Source organism: Anser anser (genome assembly GCF_964211835.1).
Source record: "Anser anser genome assembly, chromosome: Z".
NCBI classification, from domain to species: Eukaryota; Metazoa; Chordata; class Aves; order Anseriformes; family Anatidae; genus Anser; species Anser anser.
Genome location: NC_139723.1, coordinates 40,104,558 through 40,130,773, shown reverse-complemented (window position 1 = coordinate 40,130,773; position 26,216 = coordinate 40,104,558). Strand labels below are relative to the sequence as shown.

The following is a 26,216-nucleotide window of genomic DNA, read 5'->3' as shown; positions in this document are numbered from 1 at the left end:
CAAAATGGAGTAAATCACATGAGCAAACTGTAAAAAAGGGTTTTACCATCTGGTAAAATGGAAAGGTCTTCCTTTCACAAAAATATTACAGAAACAAGAATTGGAGATGTTATATCCTAGAGGGCAGAGTACCATCTGGTTTAGCATGTCCTCAGTCTGCATGAACTACTGTATTGGGTCCGGCTGAGATGGAGTTAACTTTCCCTGCAGCAGCCCATGCAGTGCTGTGCTTTGCACTTGTAACTAGAACAGCACTGTTACCACACCAGTGTTTTGTCTATTGCTGAGCAGTGCTGGCACAGAACCAAGGCTCCCTCTACAAATCCCCCAAAGCCAGTTGCTAGGGGGTGGGCAAGAGGGGACATCACCGGGGCAGCTGACCAAAGCAATATTCCATACCGTATGAGGTCACACGCAGCAATAAAAGGTAGGAAAGGGGAAGGAGGGGGGGGGCTCTTGTTAGGAAGATGTCTGTCCTCACAAAAAAATGACACACGTATTGAAGCCCTGCTTCCCAGGACATGGCCAAGCATTGCTTGTTGATGGAAAGTAGAGAATAATTATTTTTTTCTTCCCTCTTTGCTTCCACATGGCCTTTTATTTTTTCCCCCTCTTCCTTTACCCTTTCATTAAAAAACCCTTATCTCAACCCGTGAGCCTTTTTTTCTTTCCGTCATACTTTCTTCTTCCCTCTCCTTTTGAGGAGGAGGAGTGAAAGAGTGGTTTAGCGGAGTTTAGCTGCCCAGCAGGGTAAAACCACCACAGAGCCACAGGTAGTGCTGGAAATTTTGAGAATTTGAATTGTCAAATGTTCTTCCGGCAGTTTTTATGGACTCAGCCTAGATCAAGTTTGGCAACAGTCTGGCCTTCCTGCTCAATTAACTAGGAATCTGGAGACTTCAGATGGCAAGCCAGTAGCACAGAGCTGAATGGCAACAAATAGCTAATCTTTTCCAGATGAGAAAAGGAGTTATCAGAACCAAACACACTTGTGACCATAGTGAAGAGCAAACTGAAACAGCACACTGGAAATAAGAAATAGGGTCAGTAATATGTCCAAGTAAGCTGTATACAAGTCTGAGCACAGCACAGAGCACTATCCTGCTTGCAGCTGTCACAGCTTGTGTTCAGGGCAGAACTGGGAGAGTCAATTTTGGAATTTAGCATCCTCTTGGAACGAGACCCTGAGTTTAAAGAACTGGCTGAAGAAGGAAAAGATAAATCAGATCAACTCACCACAATAAAGGAGAGAAATAATTATTACACCGCAAGAAGAGTGAATGACACTAGGTGGAGGCCTACTATAAAAACAAATGTAGGCTGCTAGTATGAGAACTGACTTTCTTGTCCATGGCCAATGCAGATTACACAGAAGTAAAAGCTCCAGTCCAGCACCGATATATTAAATGGCTGTGGTCAGCTGATTGACTTTGTGGTACCTCTGCCAGTGACAGTTCAAAACATATAGATTTTGGTTGTTGTAGAACCTTTAAGTAACCAATACTGCAGCCATGATTGCAAAGTTGTTCTTTAACATCTTTTTATAATCGAGTCTGCCCCATACAATAGGTTTTGATCTCTGCACCCCCTTTGCCAGAAAAGTTATGTACAAACTGTGCAAAGCCCTAGGAATAAAGCAGAGGTTCTACACTGCCAGGCCCTCCATATCTTCACATTTAGGTAAACCACACAATTAAGGAAGCTTTAGAAAAACATTGCAAAGCTAACTGCAATGCAAGAATTAGGATAAGAAACTCCCCATCATTTTCATGGAGCTGAGAGAATCTAAAGCAACTCATGGTTATAGTCCCAATTTATGACGGGGCAGCAAATGAGAATGCCTAAGCCCTCAGGGTTTGGAATAGGCCAGGATTTTGGAATAGGTTTGGAACCTGACCCAAGCACAAAGTAACTACAGAAGAGTAGGTAGAAACATAGAAATAACCAGGGCTCACCAACACGTAGGAAGACAACTGGGGAAAGCCCAAATGGATATGGATGAAAGGTTAGCATGTGACTGAAAACCAGTTATGTGGGGTGTAAATCAGGCAATAGTGTACGGGAAACAATACCCTGTGAACAAACGTTCTCTGACACATAAGTGGGATGGACCAGCCTACTTTGTGGATGAGGTTAGTCCTGATGTTTATCAGGCTGAAATTTCACAGGGTAAACGTGGCAGGCCATGGAGGAAATTATTCCATTCTTCTCAGTTGAACAAATAGAAAAGTGAACCTTCATCTGCCAAAGATAAGCACCCATAGGTGAGTTCCCTGAGCAGATTTGATTAACATAAATTTCATCTTTGCACAGAGTGGTAATAGCTATTAGAATGTAAATAGTTTCAAACACTTCTGCTACAATTTGTCCTTTACTGGGGCATGGGGGTGCCGGTTTGGCCAAAACACCTTTCTCTAGTTCTACTCTTCACACACACGCACACACACACACATAAAAAAAAAACAAAAAACTGATGATGAGCTAAGACATGTGCCTCTACCAGTTTGGAGTTGCTATACACAGTAGTACGCTGTATTGGACTCTTCTATGCAATGGTTCGAAGGCAACAGCATGAGTGAAACAAATGAATACACCTCTCATAGCTTCCATACTCTCAGATGACCTGTGTGCCTCTGGTGATTTGCTATGCTTTTGTTATAGCACACACGCTTTCATAGATGATCAGAAAAGAATTATTGTGTCTTGTAAACCACTGTGGAATTATGCAGGGAAAATCCCAGATGTCAGCATCACCCCTGATGTTTATACTGAGACCCATGAGGCAGCACTGTCACCTATTGCTTGAGCTGCAAGTTCTCCTTTTAGTTTTGCTTTTGTAACAGGGCCTAAAGTCTTAAAAGAGACAGGCTGTCTCTTAAAAGAGACGAACTGTACCTTGGTAAATCACTCTCACCTGTCTTAAAACCAACAGAGTTGTTGCAGAATGGACTCCTGTGCCTGGTACCCTCTTCTGACCCCTGGTAATATGGTTAACATAACCAACACCATTTTGTAAGGCAAACTGTCATAACATGTAAGGGGGCTGATCACATATAACCTCCCTTTTCTCTCCCTGTTTTTGGCACTGTGATAAGAACATCAGCCTGCCAGAGATACCAAAGCCCAAGCACTGGGTCACCAGTGCGTGATGACACCCGTTATGGAACAGGGAAGTGTAACAGCATTTGAGATACAAAATCAAGAAGCAGCACATCCTAAGAGGGACTTGGACCAGAACTGCTGCTGGACAGCAAAACGGTTGTTTGCCTGGTGGTCAGGAATGCCTCCACCATTGCCATCTTCCTCCAAGGATCAGTTGAGTGACTCATGTTCTTTTAGGTGAAAATTATGATTATTGTATCACACACTGATCATTAAGAATTTGAGCCAATCTTCAGAGGGTCCAGGTGACTGAAGAGTAACTCAGGTAACTCAGAATTCCAGATAAGAGAATTATGCTAGTTGCTAGCAGTTCTGTGTAATGGTAAGCTATGGCAATTATTAGAAATTCTGCTTAAAAATAAACTATGCTAACTGCTAGAAATCATAGATAATACTCTATGCTGATTGCTAAAATTTTCATGTAATCATAGAATCATTAAGGCTGGAAAAGACCTCCAAAATCATCTGGTCCAAACATCCCCTACCATCTATGTCTCTCTCTAAACCATGTCCCTAGGCACCACGTCTAACCTTTCCTTAAACACCTCCAGGGACGGTGACTCCACCACCTCCCTGGGCAACTTGTTCCAATGCCTGACTGCTCTTTCTGAGAAGAAATGTCTCATAATTGCCAGCCTAAACCTCCCCTGGCGCAACTTGAGGCCATTCCCTCTAGTGCTATCACAAGTTATCTGCGAGAAGAGGCCAACCCCCAGCTCCCCACACCTTTCTTTCAGGTAGTTGTAGAGAGCAATAAGGCTCTCTACATAAATAGCCTCCTCTTCTCCAGACTAAACAACCCCAGTTCCCTCAGCTGCTTCTCACAGGACTTGTGTTCCAGACCCTTCACCAGCTTTGTAGCCCTTCTCTGGATGTGCTCCAGGGCCTCGATGTCCTTCTTGTACTGAGCACCCAAAACTGAACACAGCACTCAAGGTGCGGCCTCACCAGAGCAGAGTACAGGGGGACGATCACCTCCCTGGCCCTGCTGGCTACACTATTCCTGACACAAGCCAGGATGCCGTTGACCTTCTTTGCCACCTGGGCACACTGTTGGCTCATGTTCAGGGGCGCGTAGACCAACACCCCCAGATCCTTTTTCTCTGCACAGCTTTCCAGCCACTCTGCCCCAAGCCTGTAGTGTTACATGGGGTCGTTGTGACCAAAGTGCAGGACCCAGCACTCAGCCATGTTGAACCTCATCCCATTGGCCTCTGCCCATCAACCCCACCTCTCCAAGTTCCTCTGCAGGGCCTTCCTACCCTCCAGCAGATCAACACTTCCCCCTAACTTGGTGTTGTCTGCAGACTTACTGAGGGAGCATTCAATTCCCTCATCTAAATCATCAATAAAGATATTAAAGAGGATGGGCCCCAACACTGACGCCTGGGAAATGCTGCTGGTGACCAGTCGCCAGCTGGACTTCACTCCATTCACCACTACTCTCTGCGCATGGCTGTCCAGAGAGTTTTTAACACAGCAAAGAGGGTACCTGTAATAATGCTCTACACGTAACTGCAACCCTGTGGCCGGTCCTCATTCTACAGAGGATCCCTAAAAGAATCTGTCTGTCCCTATAACACTGGGTGACAAAGTCCTTCAACTGGGCCATTAAAGACAGAGATTTGAATAAGAAAAGTCTCAGATTGGCTCATCCCACTGAATGGAACCACATCCAGTAAAGATATGTCAGTTATCTCCTTCAAACACTTTGTGAAAGTGTATATTATCTTTAGGGAAAGTCTGAAAGAGAATTACACTTTGGCATTGGGAAGAAAAAAATCAAACTATGCATGGGCTTAATCCTTTCATCATCAATGAAATGTACCTCTAAAACAGAACAAACCAGGGCATTTAGAAACATACAAATTCAAGTTTAAAAGAGGTTTGCAGAACTTTATAGGTCCTAATGGAGCAGATTTATTTGCTAGTTATGCTGTAAAACCAACTAGACACCAGACAGTGGGATATTGGTAGAAGACTTCTGAAATGGGAAAATATTCTAGAAAATCATGAATTGTTTTTGCTTTCAAGTACTCAATATTTGGAAAATAATGTACATATGGCTATAGTAAGTATGCAAGCTCAGAATGTATTAAAGATTATAATCATTTTCATGACTGGAACAGCTAGAATAGGTCAAATTTTTACAGAGGTTGTATAATTGATCAAATAACAAATAACCATGACAGATATATCTCTAACTGAATGCAGTCCATTGATAAATGCTACTTAACATCCAGATACACAACAACTGATTTTTCATAATTTCAGATGCTGACGTATTTAATGTCTATCCTGTAATCCACTTCTGTTTGCAATCAAAGTAGCACTTAGTAATGTTTTCAAGAGAGATGAACCACTATACAAACAAATAAACATCTCTAAAACTATGAATGCAGAAGGTTGTTATGAGTATGAGTCCTGGTGTTGTCTGTGATCTTCAAAGGTTAGAGAAACATAATCCTTGTTTGTTGCCACACCCCACTAACTTACTTCATGTACATTTGATTTAGTAAAGAATAACTGCTCTATTGTCTAGGTAGGTAAAGTTTTGTGTGTCAGAGCTCCTGGCAATTACTGTCATTTAAATCTAGGAAAATTAAACAAATAGTTGCATTTCTCAATAGCTGTTCCTGTAATAACTCTGACATTCACATGGGATTTCTGATTTGACAACCCCATTTAAACAGCATGTCATTATTAAGCTCCAATTTCAAATTTACCAATTCTTATCCCATATTTTATTTGGTATAGGTCTCAATATAGAGAGAGGTTCTCAAAATGAACCTTATTCACTCAGTCCATCTTACATCAACTATTAGAGCAGTTAAAGCAATTTGAAAAACAGCACCCTTCATTTCCATAACAATATATTTCTAGCATCAATGCTAAGGTAGGCAGGGGCAAGACATTATGAGTACTGTTAGACTTCGCTCAATTGGTCACTCTCCCATAAGAGATGTTCTCAATCATGTTCCACCCCATAATAACAAATTCAAATACTCACAGTTCTCGCAAAATTTTGGATGGCTTGTTGGACCAAATGAAAACTTGTACAGCCTGAGACACTGACTTGCCGTCACTCACAGTTCTTCTTCTAGAAAAACACCCTGGAAGGTGCCCAGCAAAGACTGAGTGGGGAGCATAATGCAGGCTCCAGGCTTGCGCTCAAGCAATCCCGGCTCACACAGTTCGAGTCTGGCTGAAGCAGAAGGTCACATCCAAAGCTGCAAGGGTTAAAGAGTCAGGTTTGCCCTGCCCTGCATAAGGATGAGTCAGGCAGCAGCTGTTAGCAATACAAAAGAATGGGTAAATGGCCTTGATGGGCCATCTATCTCAAACCTTCTCAATCAATTGGACAGACTTTTTGCCCAGCTCAGGGGTCACAGGACCACTGATAGGTCTGCCATGGAAATGCATGGCCATGAATTCTCCCTCCAGGTAAGAACACAGAGTCTTCTGTAGACAATCACCAGTACCCAAAAAGAGAAGAAGAGCTACTGGCTCCTGATGATCCTGCTCTAGGTGGCTTCCCAAAGTAATGGCTCTCTGGAACCTCCCTTTTATTCCCAGGAGAGGACCACTACAACTGCCCCGACTCGTCCAGGATTAGCAGAAAATTTTTATTATTCTGAGCCTGTACTGCCTCAAGAGTTTTAAAGCTAAGGACTCACCTAATACAAGAAAATCTAAAAAGATGGTGTTTCACTTAACTATAGGGTCTATGCATAGGAAAGACAGAAGCATGGAAGCGTAAGTGGAAGCATGGAAGGAAAGCAAGAAGGTCCAAACCAGACAGCAGAGAATTGCACTCCATCCCACACAAAACTTCAAGACAGGTATGTAATTTTCCTTACCTCACTGTTCTAAGAGAATGAACCCCTTTCTTCCGCACACACACTCACACTTTTTTCTAATGGTCTTTGAGAACTGTATCTTTAGTCATCTTTGCTAAAAGTTTCCCTAAGGTGCAAATGAAAAATCTCCCAGATTCTGGGGGAACCCTTTGTCAGAAGAATTCCAACCGTTACAGACCATCTTTGAAGAAATTGAGAATTGTGAAATTAACATAGAGCTCTCTGAAGTTGCAATTCTTTATTCTCCTGTTTTAAGCAAAATATACATGCTTGTACACTTCTGGTCTGATATTTTATTTTCTATCTCAAAAAAAGACTACATTTGGGAATTTGGACCTTTCCCTGCACAGTTGCTACCATTGACTGTACAGATCCCAAACGTGTAGACTTGCTTGAACTAATTTCCAAAAATCATTTTCCATTTTTGTACATTGACTGCATGTCTCTCCTAGTCACATACCTACACCTAACAATACTTTACGGTTGTTGATGCATTAACCTTTCTTTGTCTTACAACGTTTTAAAGGAAAAATCGTGTCTCTGATAATGTGTCTGATATGCGTGCCAAGGCCTACTCTGAAAAAAGTACCCATTGCATTTGTTGAGGCAGACCGTGCCTCAGCTGCTCACTCGCTTTCAGTGTTGGACCAATTATTTAGTCTGTCAGAGAACACCATCCTACTCATCGATGTTTCCCATCCTGTTGTCAGTCTGAAGCTATGAATGGCTCATGGACTTCCACACTTGAACAATGTAGCAAACCATGAGGGACCATGACTTGATGACACCACAACTCATTTTCATCACTCTGTCTAAACTGTTATTCTCTTTTCTGTGCTGATGACACCACACTGTGTGGTGTGGTCAACACACTGGAGTGAAGGGATGCCATCCAGAGGGACCTCCACAGGTTTGAGAGGTGGGCCTGGGCAAACCTCTTGAAGTTCAACAGGGCCAAGTGCAAGGTCCTGCATCTTGGCCGAGGCAATCCCAAGGTCAAATACAGGCTGGGTGGAGAATGGATTGAAAGCAGCTCTAAGGAGATGGACCTGAAGATGTTGGTGGATGAGAAGCTCAACACAAGCTGGCAATGTGTGCTTGCTGCCTAGAAAGCCAACTGTACCCTGGGTTGCATCAAAAGAAGTACAGCCAGCAGGGTGAAGGAGGTGATTCTCCCCCTCTACTCTTCTCTTGTGATGCTCCACCTGGAGAACAGCACTCATCTCTGGGGCCTCCAACACAAGAACACTGAAATATTAGAATGAGTCCAGAGGAGGTCCATAAAGGTGACCAGAGGGCTAGAGCACCTCTTTTATGAAGAGGGTCTGAGGGAATTGAGGTTGTTCAGCCTGGAGAAGGCTCCAAGGAGATCTTCTAGCGGCCTTCCAGTACCTAAAGGGGGCCCACAGAAAAGCTGAGGGACTCTTTGTCACCAAGTGTAGTGGTAGGACAAGGAATAATGGCTGTAAACTAAAAGAGTGTAGATTTAGATTAGACATTAGGAAGAAATTCTTTAGTCAGAGGGTGGTGAGGCACTGGCATAGGTTGCCCAGAGAAGTTGTGGATGCCTCATCCCTGGAGGTGTTCAAGGCCAGGCTGGATGGGGCTTCGATCAGTCTGGTCTAGTGGATGGCATCCCTGCCCATGGCAGGGGATTGGAACTGAATGATCTTTAAGGTCCCTTTCAACCTAAACCATTCTGTGATTCTGTGACAACCTCTAGTATGTCTCACTGAATTTCTTCCTTGTATTTAACTCTCTCAAGACTGTGCACATTTCCTTAATTAAAAAATGGTGGCCACTGCAAGAGTTAAGAAGCTTGCTGCCCCTATTCTAGATGTCCCTGGATTTAACACTAATGGTTCAGTAGATGAGACTTTTCTGGCAATTTCTAAACATCTTTTGACTTCTCTCAGCTGCCATATCAGGAATTGTTCTTCAGTGTAATGGAAGACAGAAGTAGGGAGCACCAAGTTAGGCTGGAAGTCGTGAAGACTCTAAGAAAGTTGTCCCTAAGGCTCTTGCTGTTGTTCATCTGGGATTTCTGAGGTGCACCCCTGCTCCACACAGAGACTCGTTTCTTCCCTGTTACGTGGAACCAAACGAGGACACATCTTGAAAGGAACCCCGCTGAAGGAACTGCTCCGCCATCCCACAAAGCAATGCCGCCGCTCCTCCAACATGAAGACAGCTTCACACCAAGCTCAGCCTTTCTCCTTCCGAGGTCTCCCGGCTCTCATGCCAGCACCGTCCCACTACCCAACTCCCACAGCCAGCACCTGACAGCCGCCATCCCCTGCGCCCCACGAGGAGCTGCCCGCCCTCAGGCAGCCGTGCGCTCCCTCCGCCCGCAGCGGCAAGGCCAGCCGCACTTTCACGGGTCGCGGGGACGCCGCCGGTGGCTCTGAAGCCAGTGGGACGGCCGGAGGGACCGAAGACGCAGCGACGGGCGGCGGGGGACGAGCCCGTGCGGCGGCTGGGGGCTCACTGACGGGCGGCCTGGGTGCGCAGGCGCCGAGTAACGGCCGAGGACGCGGGGGAGGGGGCGATGTGCTAGCGGCCGCGCATGCGCGCTGCTCCAGTCAGCGGCGGGGCGGGGCGCGCTCCCTGCGCTCCTGTCGCAGTTGTGGCGGCGCAGTGCGCCTGCGCGGAAGCGGGGCGGGCGAGTGGGGGGGGGCGGGCGGCGGCGGAGGGCGGGGCCCGGCCCTGTGTTTTGAACGGCTGGCTGCGGTTGGCTCACTATTTGGCAGGAAGGTGAGAGGGCCTCTATCCTGGCGGCTGAGCTGGCGTAGGCAGAGGGGGCTCCAAATGTGGCAGAGGCGAGCAGGAGGCGGCGGCGGCGACGGCGGCGGGGGGCAAGCGAGACAAGGGGAGCGGCCGTCCCCGCTGCCGCCGCGGAGGAGCTGAGCGGCACGGCAAGGCACGGCGCGGCGAGGCGAGGCGGGGGGGCGGCAGCAGCGGCGGCGGCGGCGGCGGCTGGCGGCGGCTGCAGCGCTGGCACCCCCGGGCCGCCCGCCTGGCACCCCCGGGCGCCCGCCCCGGCGGCAGGTGAGCGAGCGGGGAGGCGGCGGAGGGGAGGCGGGGGGGGAGCGCAGCCCGTCGCGCCGCCCTTGGCCGGGCCCGGCCCAGTACCGGCCAGGGCCGGAGGGAGTCGCTGTGCGGGGAGGGAGCCGCCGCCGCCGCTCCCGGCCCGGCCTCGCCTCCCCTCCCTCCCCTTCCCCTCCCCCGGGGCCGCCGCGATGTGTGCGCCCGCGGCGGCCCGCACCCTGCCCTCCTCCCTCCGTCCCTCCCCGCTCCGCCCCCGGCCCCACCACCACCACCGCCACCCTTCCGCGCTCCGCGGCCCCGCTCGGCGCCCGGCCCCCCCCCCCCCCCCTTCAGCACACCGCCCCCCCTTCTCCCCCCCAGCTCCCCCCTTCCCCTCCGCCGCCGAGCCATTGCATTGCACCGCCGGGCTGGGGCCCGCCCAGGGGCCGCCCGCACGGCAGCGGCCCCCGGGGTAGCGGGGGCGAGGCGCCCCGAGCGTGTGTGTGTGTGAGTGAGTGCGCTGCGCCCGGGCGGTGCGGGGATCCTTTGTCTGCCGCCGCTTTCCCCTCCTCCATCCCTCCCTCCCTGCCCTTGCTCTCCCGGTGCCTCTCGCTCTCTCCTCCCTCCCTCCCTCCCTCCCTCCCTCCTCGCCCTGCTCGCTCCCTCCCTTCCTTCCCCTCGCTCCCAGGCTCCGAGCGCTGCTGCAGCTGCAGGTTTGTAAATACTGGACCAACACACGCACACACACACACACACACACACAACATGGCTGACGCTCGCCCTGCTTCTCCACCAGGCTCTCCGCCTTCTCCCTCTGTCTCCGCCGCTTAGCCTCATCTCCGATTAGGCTTTTGTTTCTTCCCCCTCCCCCCTCATCTCCCATCCAAAAAAAGGAGGAAAAACAATTCACCCTCCTTATTGCGCGCATGGCGGGATTTCAAGGGTAAGGATCCTCGCTTTGGGAGTTTTTTCCTTTCGTTTTGCTGTTTACCACAAAATGAAACCTAAAAATCAGAAGGGGTTTGGGAGCCTGGCAAGGCCGGGGGGAGGGCAGGAGGGGAGAGGGAGAGCTGGATGAGCCCCGCTGAGAGAGGCTCGATTGGAATGTGCGTATCATTTTCTCTTTTTGGGTGGGGGGAGGCCGATGCACCAAAGTGCTGGCACAGACGAAATACTGTATTACACTTGCAGAATGATTGAGGGCCGTTTCTTTCGTTTCAGGGTGTAGTTCAGCGTAAGGTATCAACTCAGCACAGTCACATTTAAAAGACCTGAACTAGTTGGGTCAGAACAGGCATTGTGCAGATTTAAAAAAAAAAAAAAAAAAACGCAGCACAGGCTTTTTGTGTTCTGTTGCATTCCCTGTATCATCTTGTCAGTATCTCAAATAGCTGGCAGATCATGGGGTACAAAACTGGAATTAACGCTTGCCACGTCTTTATGTTGCTAGTTTTCTATCACAGATTAATTTGCCCTTGTGATGACAATAGCAAACTGAAGCATTTCCTTTTTGTTAAAAGGAGCACTCCTGCCTTCCAGCTTCCTTTTTTGTTCAAAAGGCACGGCATCGTGACTTAACTGAGCTCCTGAGCTAAAACAAGACAGCATGCTTCTGACCTCTCATAACGCAAGGCAAACGTTCAGTTTGATACCCCTCCCAACCTCAGTTATTCAGAGCACCCCCTTCTGGCTTCGATGGAAATTGTTTATTTTATTGCTTTCTTACGGCCTAAAACGAAAATAAGGTAGTTCGCTGGGCACATCTGAAATGGCCTACTGTGAACAGATTTATATCTAGGTTGTAACTCTAGGGGAGAATGGTGATGATGCAGAGATAGATGCCTCCTATTGCTTTCAAGACGTGCTATTGTCACTTGTAGTAAACGTTTAATTCTTCAAAGGTTGAAGACATGGGATTTATTCAAAGCATATGCGTGTGGATTGCCCTGGCTTCTCTTAATACCTTAGCGGTGCCCTGAAGTAACGAACGTCCTAGTTAGCTCTGTCGTCTTTGTCTATTTGGCTTTGGAAGCTTCTAGTAGAGAAGCACTGAGATGGCATAGTCATACAGCTTTTAACTGATACATAGTTACTTAATTCTAGCGTTACAGTGTAATATCATATATAAATACTTTTCAATTTTGTGACTCCTTTCACCTGTTTTTTCTATCCATATTAGCAAGCGTTGATTAACGGGCATGAGTAGAAAATAAATTGTAGTAATGAGTTTACAACAACGTAAAACTTGAGTGGAGTCATCCAAGTTACAAGATCATTTTGGAATGTGTATCTACGTCATGGCTCCTGAGCCAACTGTAATACTCAGATGGAAAAGTCTGAGCAAAAGTCTGTAACTTGATATATCATTAGTTTCCTGCAGCAGTCAGTTACTCTTTTTTACATTTAACAACCTGTTCAAGAAAACAATTTCGGTAAAGTCACTAGAATAGTTCACTAGTAGTAAATAATCTGTCGTTCATTACAATAGCCACCAAATTTTGCAGTCACCGCTCTTCTGGTAGTAGTGTGAAATGGTACCAAAAGGAAACTGAGGTATGCAGCTCTTCTATCTGAATAGACCTTTGGATACTTAAGCCTGGTCTTCAGGCTACTGAACAAAATGAACAAAATAAAAACACACTGTCCACAACCCACCTGTTTAAGGATGGATGTGGACTGAAAAGAACCATTTAGTCACGTTTCTTACTCTAGTACATTCTAATTTTGTTGCTGGAAATGAGTTTTATTCTGTAAAATCCAGATATGCTTTGTTAGCCTTACTGAAGTTATGTGTTGTTTATAGCATCTTTGCTCTAAGTTGGAATTGTTCTTTTGTATGATACCTGGAAGATTTTTCTTCTGTCTTGTTTGTGTTGGTGAACTGGTCAGAAATCAATATTGTTGCTTTAGTAAGTGTCCCATGATGAGCCAATCGTTCAATAACTTGCCAAACCTTTGGGCGTTTGGTGCTTCTAAGTGAGGACACTCCAGTGTTTTTGTAACCGTGGGTATTGCTGGGCTATTTCTAGCCAAATTAAAAACTAAGTATTAGTAAAACCTTCTTTTCCAAAACTGTTCATTTGTTCATATTGGGAAATAAGCCTTAGGAAAAAGTCAGTTAACTTTGATAGTTTGCTGGCTACCATAGAAATGAATAGTCTTCTATTTTTTTTACAAGAAATATTTTTCAGTAAATCAAATAAGTCGTGACGCAGTTCTACATGTCTGTGAAATTACCAATTAAAATGTAAAGTCTTGAAGGTAACAAGTACTTCTAGTTGATCTCATGCTTCAGTAATTCCTCTATTATTTTGATCCATGTGTTCTTCCATTGACTTCTTAGCCCGTGTCATCCATTGCCAAGATTCACTTTTTGACATGTTGAGATCTGTAAACATCCAGCTGATGCAATAACTGCTTTAAAGTGTTTTTCTTAATGTAACACTTTATTTGCTTAGTGTTTAGCAAATGAAGGAATCTCACTAAGAGTATATTTTTGAGGAAGCAAAAATAAAAGGCCAGTTTTTGTAGACTTTAAGGCCTGTTGCTGTGAACTTTTTGTGCTTTCATTTTGTTTTTCCTTGCTTACTTCCCTCTTTTTCCCCCAGGTATTAGGTAAAACTTGACTTCCTGCTGGTAAGGCATGAGAATGTGTTTCTTTTTTTTTTTTTAAATGACTCTAAAACTCATTTGATGAAATATTAAAAAATAAAAATCTTTAGAAGCTGTTAACTGAAGCTGAACCAAAGGAGAAAATTGTTATGGAAGGGTTATCTTTTCTAACATGATCAGATAGCTTGTTTCTCATATCCAGTGTGAGAGAATTTATATATATATATATATATATATAAAACTGATATATATATTTATATAGTTTGTTTTTCTCGTTTTCCTTGCCTGACTACTCTGCCAAGTTTTTTAGTTTTATGATTGGAAGTCAGATGCTGATGTTTCTTAATACTGGTTTTCCTTGTAAGTACTTTCTGTATATCAAGATGTGTCCCATTTGCTATGCAGATGCTACTTAGATGTCAGCATACCACATGACTTAAAGGAATTTGTAATGTTGTATAAATGTTCAGACCACTTCCATCCACATCTCTATGACATGGATAAGTGTTGAGTTCCTCAAAACACAGAGTAGTTAACTAACTTGTAGTTATGTATGAACAGTTGATTCTAGTGACAAAGAGGCCACATCATTAAAGCAGTTTTCAAGTAATGGTGAAAACATTTAATTCAAACAGTTCTTTCAGGGTGTGGTAGTGGTTGGATTTTACTTCCTATTATAGCGTAAAATGTGAATTTGCTGAAGGCAAGTAGAATTTAGGAGGTGTATTAATTTGGCTGTTGGGTTGCCATATATGTTTCTGCAGGTGCAGAAGCACTCTTTTTTGTTTGTTACTATGTTGTAAAACTGCTGTAAATACATGCTACTTGAGGTCTTGTTTGACATGCTTACTTGGAAATGTTATTGTAATGCTTCCACAAACTGCTGAGTTAGAAGTTGTAGTCAGTAACTGTGGTGACTAAATATTAGCTAATTATATTCCGATATTTGCCGTTATTGCAAGGTGTTTGAGATGTTGGACTATCTTTTTTTGATATATTTTTTTTTAATTTTTTGAGCTCTGTCTGCAGAATAACGGTTACTGATAATATGCTGCAGGCATAGGTAGGTAGGTCATTATAGCCTTTTTGTTAAGGTCAAGTTCTTAGGGGTTTTTTGATTGCTTGGTTATTGCTTTTTGTTGTTTTTGCTGTTCATTTGTTCTGGTTACCGTTGAATGCTCTAATAATATATTCAAGTTCTTGACCTACAAATAGTGGTCAGATACAATAAGTATTTTAACAGTAGCTGTATGGATTTCAATGATCTAGTAAATAATTAACCTATACAGAATGACAGTTGAGCTTTAGATTTTTCATTTCAGATGGTAGTTTGAGCAAAACAGACTTGTATCATTTTATGTACTCCGTTATTGTGTTCTCTATTAATTTTGTGTTTATTCTGATATTGCTGACTTACAGTAGCCTTGTACAGAGAGAATATTTTTTATCATGGTAACCAGTTGCTGAGCCCTCTTGCCACGTTTGGAGGCATCTCTCTCTTTCTTTTTCACTTCTTCTTGCATAGCCGTACGTGTATACTACTTTCTGATCATCTTGCAGCTGGTAGTCCCCATATGGCTGTGCCAGCTACCCCAATTGAAAAGCCTTGGGTTCAATCACTAGTGATTAGTAGTTTGCAGTAACAAAAACAATTCTTGATCCTTCTTCCAAGTTTTTTTTCCTTTGTTTTAGTGTTAAACTGTAGAGGAGCCAGTCTGGTGAAGTCTCTGACCACGTCTGCAAGTTTGAAAATGCTAGAGAATTAAAGTGTACTTGTAAAATGTGTTGCTGCATTTAAGGTCAGAGGTGGATCTTTCATCCTTTTGTTTTAAGAGCTTTCCTAGTTGTTCAGAGGTAGTCTTGTACCATGAGTTCCCAACCCTGACACAGTAACCATGTAACTTTGGGAGTAGCCTGTTAAGATGACAGTTCCCTGGGAATGGGCATCTCCAGTGGTTTTTTTCTATGCATTATGCTACTTGTCTTTTTTTTTTTCCTTCCTAGATACCTGTTACAGCAAAGCAATTAATGAACACAGAATGATTGTGACTTTCACCTGTTTTAAGATTACTCTGCTGAGTTGTAAAGTATAACATTACTTGGCAATTTCATGTCTAACATTGGTGCTGCTGCTATGTGATACTGCTCTGCACAGATGTGGTCAGTCATTTGTTAAATGAAAAAAAGTAGTGGTCTAATACTTCTTTATGGTAATGTTCATTGACTTGCTCTGAAGCATAGAAAGCTGTTCTAGATGATCTATGGTGATCATGCTGAAGGCTGTAAAATTTTACATATATACACTTTGACACCCTTTAAAAAAAAATCAGACTTTTTTTCCCTTGAATTAATCCAATTTAAATCTAAAAATGAATTTTACTAGATCATGTTCCCTTACCCTCAGTGAGTGAAAGCTGGAAGATTTGTTTGACTTCTTGTCTGGTATTTATTAAAATCAAACAATTATATGTGTTGCAAAACCCATTTTACTGCATTTGTATGTATGTTCACCATGCAAAATTCTTCACCAGTGTGTTGAAAAAATTAGCTTAAATGCGGTGTATAATCTTATATTTGCAGTTGAGGTTTTTAAGTACGTAAGTTTCTAACATTCTAGATTTAATTTAGGTATTGTGATTTAAGTAGTATAGAAGAGAGCATGCTCTGGAATACTTCCATGGTGACATTTCTGTTAAGTTCTCTTGGCAACTTTTTCAAACTGAAAAACACCTTGAAAAACATAACATCTGCTTAAGTTCAGCACAGTGCTCAGGTCTCCAGTAAGCAATAATATGTACCTATCAGATGCGCAGAAGAACAGGCACAACGCTCATCAGTGTCTGTAACTTACAGTCACTGGTCTTCAATTTATATGCTCCAGTTTTCATTGTGAAAATCTTTGGAGGGTAGACAGTCTTTTTTGTAGGAATGATACAAACAAATAATTGAAATAAAGCTTGGAGGGTGTAGGTCATGTAATTTATATCTTCTACTCACAAGGCAGTTGGCTATGTCTCTAATTCTGGACAGTTGCTTGCCCATTGTGTTCTATAATAGTGTTTTAAGCAGTTATATGAATAGCAAAGTGAAATTGAAATGGGAGCAGGTACATTAGAGATTAACTCACTACTTCCTTTTCAAAATCCTTCAGTTGCAGAGAGCTTTATTAATGGGCATAATAACTTTTTGTTCATTAATTGCTTTTGGAAGATCTTTGTCTTCATCTTGAAAGATGACACACGAATTTGTTAATGGTTGTTTTGCCATCAGTGGAGCTGCAGCTTTGAGAGATTTAATCAGTTAAACTGAATGCTATGACAAGAGTATATTCAAAAAATAGCTTATCAGAAAAGTCTGTCATTCCTGTGATTCAAATAACTCAAAAAAAATCTGTATCATAAGTTCTTTTAGAGTTAAGGAATATGCAAGTGTTTGATATAACAAGGAACCAGAGTACTGGGTGCTCACGCCTGATGTCATGTTGATAGATGGAGCTTTCACAGGGGCTGTCCTCAGGGTCATAGTCTCTGTGTGCTGCTGAAGGAAGGAGAAAAAGACTTCTAGGGGTGAGTAAGGACAGAAGTCTCTTTTAGTCCCTTGACTGCAGGAATACATCTTGGGGTGAATTATGCCTGTCAGTATTCTGCATCTGTCTTTTTTTTTTAAAACAAAAAGAGTATTGTCAGTTGCTAGCTATAAGGCAGAGAGGGAAAGCAACCTTCCAGATCATGTACGGGCCTAATAATTTAAGTTTTGGGGGTGGGGTTCACTCCTACTCTCAGTTTTAGCTGTATTGGCTTGTATAGCGAGGATCATGAGACAAATTTTTTTCATATCGCTAGGGACACGTGACTTTTACTTTGCATCCTTTATTAGCACACTTTAAAATAGTAAAACCTTGCTGCAAACATGATGGAAGCGGGATGGTGAATGAAACTCATTGCATTACAGATAAAAGTTTTAGGGTAGGTGTATGAAGAATTTATATGGGAGGGAAGCGATTGTCCCGCTCTACTCTGCGCTGGTGTGGCCTCACCTCGAGTACTGTGTGCAGTTCTGGGCACCACAGTACAAAAAGGACGTGAAACTATTGGAGAGTGTCCAGAGAAGGGATCCAAAGATGGTGAAAGGCCTAGAGGGGAAGACGTATGAGGAGCAGCTGAGGTCACTTGGCCTGTTCAGCCTGGAAAGGAGGAGGCTGAGCGGGAGGCCTCACTGCGGCCTACAGCTTCCTCACGAGGGGAGTGGCGGGGCAGGAACTAATCTGTTGTCTTTAGTGGCAAGCGATAGGACCTGAGGGAATGATGTCAAGCTGCGACAGGGGAGGTTCAGGCTGGATATCAGGAAGAGGCTCTTCACTGAGAGGTTGGTCGTGCAGTGGAAGAGGCTCCCCAGGGAAGTAGTCACTGCACCAAGCCTGTCGGAGCTTAAGAAGCATTTGGACTGTGCACTTAGCCACATGGTCTGAATTTTTGGGTTAGACCTGTGTGGAGCCAGGAGTTGGACTCGATGATCCCTACGGGTCCCTTCCAACTCGGGATATTCTGTGATTCTATGATAAGTATTCATTTGAGATGTTCCTTTTATCTTGGTTCCCTGGGTGTATAAAAGTTAACTGAAGGAGAAAAAGTAGTGGGGTGAGATTCTTTGTGTGTGAACATCCCAGTATTTAGTCATACTTAGGCCTCTAACTACATTGCTCGGAGATCGCATGTTTGAGTGGAGTGGGCACATAGCAGGGATCAGGACAAAAGGCAGAGGAGTAATTGCCTATTTTTGTGTGCACCCTATCTATCCGTAGGACAGATTTCTAGAAAGCCTGTCGTGGTTTTATGAGGATGGTTACCCTGCCTTTTGTGTTTTCATTGGAAGATGCCTGTCTTTTTCCTTTTCTGGATTTCTTTCTCCCCATGTCTGATAGTTGTATAGACTCAATCTGGTTTCAAGCATTAAAGGTCAAAAAATTGCACAAAAAGGGTGGGTTTTTTTGTTATTATCAGTGCCTAGACTGGTGTAAAATCTCAGGAAAAAAGGCATAATTATATGTTTGTTAGTTAATCTATTTCAGGTCAGAGATAAAGCTTTCTGCAGAGACTACCAAGCTAACAAGAAGAGAAAGATCTACATCTACCTGTTGCTGCTGCTGCAAGTTCTTACTCTGAAGTCCTGTCTTGATGAATGTGCTTTCTCATTTCTTTTCCATTTGTGCAATAAATTACATACACAATAAAGTAATTTCAACACAGGATTTTTGACAAGAGTTTACTATCCAAATCTAAGAAAGGAATGCATGTTTTCTGTGAGACAAATAAGGTATGGTAGGGAATGAAGAGTACTTTGGAGTCACTTTGTTCTTAAGAGCTTGGCTTCCTTCTTACCCTCATTTTTCACCTTTCTGCTATGACAGGGCAAGAATTAAATGTTGGAGGTAGCTGTTTTTGCTTGTCTGTAAAGGCAGTTCCTTAAAGCCAAACAAGTCTATTCATAGGCAGTGCTTCCAGTTTTAAAAACGTTTTGAAGTACAATTCCCAAATAAAATTAACTTGCTTCTGTATTGAATAGTGTCTTGCATTTGTGAATAACTTTTTGATAGCATTTACAAACACCTAATACTACCAAAGTTCGCAAAGGGAGTGTTGATTCCCAACATAATAGATACCTTGCTTTGGGAGGGGAGGGAGACACCTCTAGAAAGGGGGATGAGTAGTCAGTGTAGACTGAGCTACAGGCTGTTTTTGACAGCTGAGTTTAAGCGGATTCCTTGATTTTTAGATTAGTTTTTCTAATTTCTGAGCAAAGCTGTCATATACGCAAATTCTTGCAGGTGTTCTCTTAAAATACACTTCTTCCACAGTTCAGTAAACAACTTTTCACAGAGCAACTTGAAACAGTTCTACAGCCTTTTAAATACTTCAAGATCTAATTAGCTTAATGAGTGTGCAGATAGCAGTTTCAGAACTAGCTCTTTCTCTTTGTGTATTTGTCTGCCTATTAAAAAGTATGAGAATTGGTCTGTATGAGGATCAATCTGTTTTGATTTCCTCACTGCTTTTGGGGAAAGCCATTAGTTTCAGAATCGTTTCCCACCTTCCTCTTTCCAAGCTGTCTTCCCTATCAGCTTCTACCATTGCAGGATGTGGTGTGTTTTCCGCCAAAAACCTGAAAGATCTGTATGTAAACAAAGAAAATACCATGTAGTGTTCTAGTGCTGAGGGTTCTAATCTTTCATACAAAGAAAATAAATAAAACAGTATGATCAACAATTTAATAAGTTCTTATCATTCCCTTGCTCATTTATCCAGTGTTGATGGAAGTATTTAAATGATCAGTATTGGAGATTCTTTTTCTACAGCTTTAGTACTCTTCTAAAAGTAACAATTTTTATTTTAAAGTGCTGTTCTTTCCCTGACCCTCCAATTTTATCAGGGTGGGGGGGAGGAACGCGCACAAAAACTAATGTATTTAGCTGCAGCTGCTAATATAATGCTGAATTTTGGTTTCAGTGCCTTGCCATTACTACACATGACAATTTTGACAATCATTGTTTGACAGTCATTGCAGCTATTCACCTTTTAAAGCTGATAATCTGTTTAGGTTGATATTTATAATAACACCATAGAAGCAAAGTGAATATTCTGCAGTTGGTCTGAAAAATGACATATCATTGGTTGTTGTGGCAAGAGTCTTGGCATTCTTACCTGCAAATGCTTTCACTTAAGTGACTTACTGTTCCAATGTAAACAATTACTTTAATGTATTTGCATGAGAACTGCTTTTGGCTAAGTTAAAATGGCTGGAGGTGAAGAAAATAGGTAAGATAAATTCAGTTCATGACTAGTTGCTTATTTTTTTCAAGATGCAAATAAAAGACAAGATCACGTTCCATGAGTCCCATTTCTTTTTTCTCCATTTCAAAGATAAGGTGAAACTGCCTGCTGCTGATTTAAATTGTCTAACCATGTCTGTAAGTTTTTCTTTGAATCAGGCGTGTAAGGAGACTTTTTTTTGTTTTTTTTCCTGCACTTTGACTAGAGGCTTAGGATCTCTGTATTGGTGGCATGCAGCAGCTTGCAAAACGTTAATATTTACAGTAACTTTTAATGAAATTATTTGTTCATTTTTCATGTGACTAGAGGAGGCTTATTGAGTCCTAATTTAACCACGGTCTCTTAATTCATTAATTCCTCCCCTTTCCCCAAATAATTTTAAAAGAACCAGACTTTTAATAGTGTAGAGGCAGTCAATATTTGGGTAGGACAGATATTCAAGTTAATGCCCCTAATGCATTCATTGGTCTGATATGATTGTAGTTAGAATGACGTTGATTATGGGAGAAGTATAGGCATGCATGTCTCAAATCCAAGAATAAATGGGCTCAAAGAACAACTTATCATATTTTGGGTTGTATGTAGAGATAATGCATTGTAAATGCTTTGTCCCTCTTACCAATTATTTTGCAGCTGTATCTTTTTTTTAAGTGCCAAATTACTGTTTATTTTTCTATCCTCATTGGTTATTTAGATTGAGGTTTGTAGCAATTAAATTTTGACTTTTTTTTAATTAATGCTGTGAATAATAGCTTATGATAAAAATTTCAAACATGCATTGGTTTTGTCTACTTTTAAAATCGGTAGATTAGTTGCTGTAGCAAAGATCTTAAAAAATGTTATATAAATACTTGACTTACTATCTGACGCTGTTGATGTCTTCTGACATTGAATTCTAGCTCTCTCCAGACTGGTAATCTACCACTGCTCATCTTGGATAAAGTGATTATGCTGTGAGTAAATTATAAAACAGCTGCAGAAATTGAATGTAGACCCTAAGAATCAACAACTTCTAAACCTTGGACTGTCATCCCTGAAAGAAGGGAACAAAATACGTTTTTGGTTGTGGACCTTGGTGAATACAGTTGTAGAAGGCTTAGGAAAAGTTTCAACTGTGTCACCAAAATATTTGCTCTAAAAAACTGATGCCACGAATTTTAAGGCTGACTTAGGAAAATACTTCAATTACGCTTATTTTAAATTCAGTGTCACAGTGGCTTAGTCCAGTACGCTGTAGAATCCAAATGCGTTGGACTGAAAAGTTCTTAGAACACATTTTCAAGACAAATTTTTTACTTATGGTCCACAGACCACTGGTAAATCAAAAAGCTAGAAAGTGGTCTGTGATACAGCGAGTCTGTTTTTTCCTTCCCTTTATAGTATGGTATCAAACTTCTGTTCCTTCAATGTTGGCAGCTATGTGTAGCAGCATCTACTAGTCTGGATTGTTGAGAACTAACTATTGTACACTTGAAATGTCAGTGAAAGATCAAACAGTCTCCTGAAGAAATGTGAACCCAGGAGTTTGATTTACAGTGATTAATTAACATAAGACTAAGTGTGGCAACTTACAGTCCATTATCTTCTAACAGCAGGGTTAGCTATGTTTGCCCTGGGCTTGCTCTTTAGAATGTCTGGGATATCCTTTTGACTAGAGCACATTTTAGACTTAGACAATAGCAATTAAACCTACCCTTCAAATAAAAGCTAATGACTTAAGTAGCACCTTTGAGGAGACACTTAAACAGAGAACAGGGAAATATCTTTTCAGACAGACATTTCCCTCTTTGATTTGCAGAGATTTGTCATTGTAACTGTTAACCAAACCAACCTGAGTAAACTTGCTTACAACTATAAAAAATTAGTTAGGTCAACTCCATCTGTAAAAGAATGAGTAAGGACAAAATTTGCATTATACTACTTGAAGTTGCATTTACCACAGAATGAGTGGAAGCGCATGATGATTGGCAGCACCTTATTACAGTACACGTACCCTGGGCAGGGGTTGTTTCTGTGCATATACATGTTGGGTTTGGAGGAGGAGGAGGATGGCTGCCTATCGGTGATCAGAACCTACAATACTTTGTATTTACCATGATGTTAAAGTGTGCAACTTCAGGCAATTACACGGACGTGTTACAGCTTGTTACCCTGATGCTTGTACATGTTCTTGCCCTGTGGTTAAATGCAAGGTAATTTGAAGTAGGCTGAACAATTAGGAGTAATTTAAGATTACCTTTGGGTAAAGGGATGCAGGGAAGGTTCTCATGGATTTGAAGAAATAATCGATATTTTCAAATTGTTGATAGAAGTATTGCCTTGTAAGATTTTTTTAAAGACTGTGCAGTTGTTAAATGATCAGTCTACAGTAGAGCTGGAACATACACAAGGCTTAGCAAGTAATTTTGCATTGCCATGAAGAGTAGCTATGTGGATACCCTAAAAGGTCCACTGTGCTTCAGAGTCCTGGCATATTCTGCAAAGTCACAAGAAGAACTGAAGCAATGGGGTGAAAAGAATGTCATATCTTTAATGTTACCAAGTGATAAATTTTACCACTTTTAAAGCTAGCTGGCTAAACTAGCTGTTTATGTTGGTTCCGTACTAGAATAGAAGGATACTGAAATCAAACTGTTAAATTCCTACTCTCCTAATTCTTCTGTTGGCATAGACAAATCATTCCAGAACAAACAAAAGTTTTTGCTTAGCCAAACTGCTTGAGGAGAGTAGAGTACGGATTTAAAAGAACTCTAAAAATGCTCTATGATTGTGTCTTCAGTGTTCTGGTACTGAAGGCATGCATAATATTGCAGTAATGGGCAAAATATTTTTTGGAAAACTAGTTGTGCCAAAGAATAACTGAAAGTTTTGTATATAGAAATGTGTTATGCTTCTTTTTTCCACATCTTGAAAGGGAACAGACCAGTAGTTAGTTTTTAATTTAAAATCCTCTACATAGTTTCAGGTGGAAATTCAAAGTTTATGTTGATGAGTATATTCTGTTGATTTTTCTTTAATTAAGCTTTTGTAAGCACATTGGACATTAGCCTATTCTCTTCACCCTTTTTAGCTTGATTCCTGTTGAGTGTGGAACAGCCAGCGTGTGTTTTTAATACCAAAGTTCAAGTCCAATTTTTTGGATTTTTGTGTTCTGTTTTGGTATGTGTTATTTGGATTAATGTTGTAAACAAGGAATTCTTCAAAGGGCAACCATATGGCAATATGTCATCCAGTCCCTTAGCCAAATATTGGTGTGATGTTGCTGATGTGGGAGGCAGGTCAAATAAGAAAGCATTATGTTTAAATCAGTTTGATTTTAGATGAAAGTGTGATAGCTGGCTTTCCTATGGATAAGCCCTAAAAGCAGACAAACTCTAAAGCTCTGCAATATGTTCTCCTGGAGAACTTAACCCAGAGAACAAAAGAAAGTTATTTATGAATGTATTCTTAAAGTGGTAGTCATATAGTTGTCCTTTCCCCTTATTTATTTTTACATGTGTATGTTGATGTCTGTCTTTGAAGAAAAATCCTATGCCTGTGGTGAATGGTAATCATCAGTGGACATACTGACAGCTTGTCTGGTTAGTGAACATTGTTTGCTGTGGTCAGTTTCTTACAATCAGCCAACGTGACTTGAGGATTGGTATTTAAAGATTAATGCCGTTTGGATATAAAACCCGCTGATGTACCATTCCTTCACCAGTTACAGTGAAAGAGATACGAAGAAAGGCTGCAAGTCTTTCTTGGCCTTTTTCCGTCTTCTGAAGAACTCCAGGGATGTGTAGAGCAGCACGTAATTACCATAATGAGGAAAGATTTGATCAGAGGTTCCCTAAGTGTTTCCAGTTTATCTCAAGCCCAAAACAGTGGGAAGAGTCTTGATCTGTGAACTACTGAGCTGCATCAGCCACGGTGAACATCTCTTGCAGGTGCACCTGTCAAGGGAAGATCAAGAACTTTGGAAAGCTGTAAACAGAGATGAGGTAATTTGTACATAGCAGTACTGGCCTGAATAATGTATCTTCTCTGACTTCTACATGAAAAAGTGTTGAAAAACAGATCAAGCATATTAAAAATACACTTTTCTTTCAATGAAAGCCAAGTTAGTTATCCCCTTTCTGTCCTTTGTCCATATTGTTAAGTCCACAAAAAGAAAAACTAGCTGGCCTCTGGCTAGCTCATTTGGTAGCAGAAGGTGCTAGGGAGGGGAGGAGTCAGTCTTGTTTGTGTATCTGCACTTACAGTGCTATTGTGAAGATCACTCAGTTTTAGTATTCGTGGGTATATCCGCATGTGGCAGAGTCTGCATGGTGTGCAAGTTGCTAAAGTTCAAAGGAATGCTTTAATTTGCTGGCTGTACAGAAGACAAAACTGAATATGTAAGTTTTTTGTATTGCTTTGACTTCAGTAATTGCTAGCCCTAATACATAAATAAGGCTGCAACTTGAAAAGAACTGTGCTAGAATATTTTACAGACACTTTAATGTTCACAAATTTTATGGAAGCTTAATATTTCTGAAGATTTCTACTAATATCTGCTCTGCCAACAGATGATTCTTCCTTTTATTAGTTCAGTGTTCTTCTCTGAACAGTTTCAACAGCGGTATCAGCTGCTAGTGGTTTGGAAATGGTGCAAGTCTGTTTACAATTATCTGTACGGATTTCTTGCTTTCTGTTGAGCTTATATTAGCTATAAATTATCCAGTGTTTTAACATTCTTTAGGAAACAGATCTCAATAACTGATAGTGAGTTGCTCTATGTCTTGAATTGTTTTGCTACTTAGAGTTAGTAAGCTACATTTCACTGCTGCCAGTTCGAGGGCTGAGAGGTATCTTTCCCATCAATTAATATCATTTAAAACTTGTGAGGGCAAAAGAGGAATTTCATTGCGGAAGTTCATTGGGATAATTTTCCTTGACTGTGTTTGTGCAGGTAGTGACATATACTTTTAAAAAAAAGGGGTGGGGGGGGAGACGGAAGCTATATGTGATGATATTTCAGGTGTTCGTGTGCACCAGATTTCCGGACTGGCAGTTTTTCATGAACTCATCATTATTTATTGTCAGTATTTTAAAAAACTTACTGTATTTTTACTCCATAAGGATCTGTTGTAATGGTTGCAAGTTCTTTTGGGAAAGTAAATGTGAAGCCTACTAGAAGTATTCTTCTTAAATATAGTGAGATATAGTGGGGAATTTGTATTGAAATAAGTGGCTGGCTATTGCAATTTACATCAGTGGATATCGGTAAGCCTTCAGAAGTTCCGTGCGTAATCTGCTAACGTGTCTTTATAGGTGTTCCATAGAAAATCCAAATACGTAAATGTTTAGATTCTTAAAAATATCTGGTTTGTTATAGAAGTAAAGCTTTTACTTAGAAGTAATTAGCATGGCTGGGATATGACAGTAAAGCTTGTGGAACTTTTTGGTGGATGGTAGGTGCTGAATATATGGGAAAATGCAGTAAATCAATTTCTCATACGATTTGCAGTAAAGACCTCTTATTCAGTAGCCCTGTACCATATGAATGAAAAAGCAATGCAGTTCTTAGGTTGATTTGAAAAAGAACAAAGTTGCTTTATTTCATCAATCACCTAGTCTTCTTTAAATGAAAAACATTGCTTGCTTTAACCTGCTGTGTAAGTACAAAAAATAAATTATGGTTGTGTAATGAGAGGTAGTTTTCATTAGGAAGATTGGTTTCTTCAGCTGTTGATGGTTCTTGTAG

General features: G+C 41.9%; 1 protein-coding gene across 5 annotated transcripts in view; it reads left to right on the top strand.

Annotated features, from left to right (window-relative positions):
* The first annotated feature begins 6,653 nt into the window (after positions 1-6,653).
* SPIN1 (spindlin 1) overlaps positions 6,654-26,216 on the top strand; it is a 60,618-nt gene continuing 41,055 nt past the window's right edge. Inside the window, exon 1 of one of the 5 annotated variants that reach the window (XM_083816241.1) lies at positions 6,654-7,004. The gene's annotated coding sequence lies outside the window, so the exon portion shown is untranslated. The other 4 variants (XM_083816240.1, XM_083816238.1, XM_083816242.1 and 1 more) reach the window with 4 other exon arrangements.